Below are 1,440 nucleotides of genomic sequence, written 5' to 3' on the forward strand. Positions count from 1 at the left end.
AAGTGTTCCCACTAGAAAGCAGGGTGAAGACGGCAAGATGGGGCTCCTCTGCTTTCCTGCCTTTTTTTTTTCTTCTCCCTTTGATTCTCATAATTATACTTACACTGGAAATTTCAGAAAGGAATGTGGGTGGCAACAGAGTGTTAAAGTTGAGAGCAAGACTTCAAAGCCTGACTGCTGGGGTCCAGCCTGCCCTGCTCTCCCTTGGTAGGTGGAGCAGGTCAAGGGAATGGCCGTATGCGCCTGCGTAGAAGCCCGTCTCTCACAGATCTGATTTTCCTTAATTCTCTCTCTCTCTCTCTCTCTCTCTCTCTCTCTCTCTCTCTCTCTCTCTCTCTCTCTCTCTCTCTCTCTCTCACACACACACACACACACACACACACACACACACACACACACACACAGAGAGAGAGAGAGAGAGAGAGAGAGAGAGAGAGAGAGAGAGAGAGAGAGAATGAATTTGCTCAGTGGGACCAAATTGGAAGCATAGAATTTTCACATACGTGTCTTTCCTGTCGCTGCGATAAAGCCCCCGACAAAATGAGGGAGAAAGGACTTGTTTGTGCTCACAGTTCCAGTCTACCATGCAGGGAAGTCACAGAGCAGAGCTGGGGCTGTGCTGTGCCCACTCACGGGGATCCCAACTTAGAGAATGTGGGCCGCTGCTGCCACAGTGGCCAGGACTTCCCTGGGTTCACCTACGCAGGATAAGCCCACAGACACACCCACAGGCCCATCTCCCAGGGGATTTTTGGTTCTCACAGAGTTGCCAATCGAGAGTAACCATTACCCATGGTGTATAAGATTTCTCCCAACACACCAAAATAGTAACAACAACAACAATAATACTAATAAAATTTTTTTTCTTACAGGGGAGAGCGCGAACGCAGTCCCCCACTACCACAAATTCTGCAGTCGAGTTTCCCCGCATTTGGGGAAATCGCAGGGGTCAGCACATCCGGAGTGCAATGGATAAGCCTGGCCCTGGGAAAACCACCTTCGTGATCACGGTATCTTCCCTGCCAGGTAAATTACTAATAAAAGTTTTAAAGAGGGAGAGACAAGAGAAGGAAGAGAAAAAGTAGAACAAGCTCTCCTACATAGAAACAGAACCTGCCCAATGCCCATCCCTCATTTTCCACTCTCCTGTTTGGCTATCCCCATTTTGGACTCTTTTCTCCCTTTGTGCCTGGCTAATAAATTCAACCTCATACCGAACCAGAAGCCGCGTTCCTGACACCATCCTCCACACTCCTGTCCTGTGTCTCTTGGTGAATATTCCAATCTGTTCTCAAGTTCTCCTTCAGGGCAGTAGCTCAAGCCAAAAAAGGAAAAAAAACAGAGAGCCCAAATTCGAAAGCTCAGAATCATGGAGGTCTAATGTATATTCTAAAGGTGCCCCATTTTGAATGTTCAGGTTTCATTTCAACAAATGTGTAC

The 1,440-nt window shown here is 47.6% G+C and overlaps 1 non-coding gene across 1 annotated transcript; it reads right to left on the reverse strand.

Moving 5' to 3' along the window:
* Positions 1-869: 869 nt before the first annotated feature.
* LOC118580920 lies at positions 870-1,034 on the reverse strand. The gene has a single exon (XR_004944581.1). It is a non-coding gene; the product is annotated as a U1 spliceosomal RNA (small nuclear RNA).
* Positions 1,035-1,440: the final 406 nt, after the last annotated feature.

The sequence above is a fragment of the Onychomys torridus genome, chromosome 3 (genome assembly GCF_903995425.1).
Source record: "Onychomys torridus chromosome 3, mOncTor1.1, whole genome shotgun sequence".
Taxonomy (NCBI): Eukaryota; Metazoa; Chordata; class Mammalia; order Rodentia; family Cricetidae; genus Onychomys; species Onychomys torridus.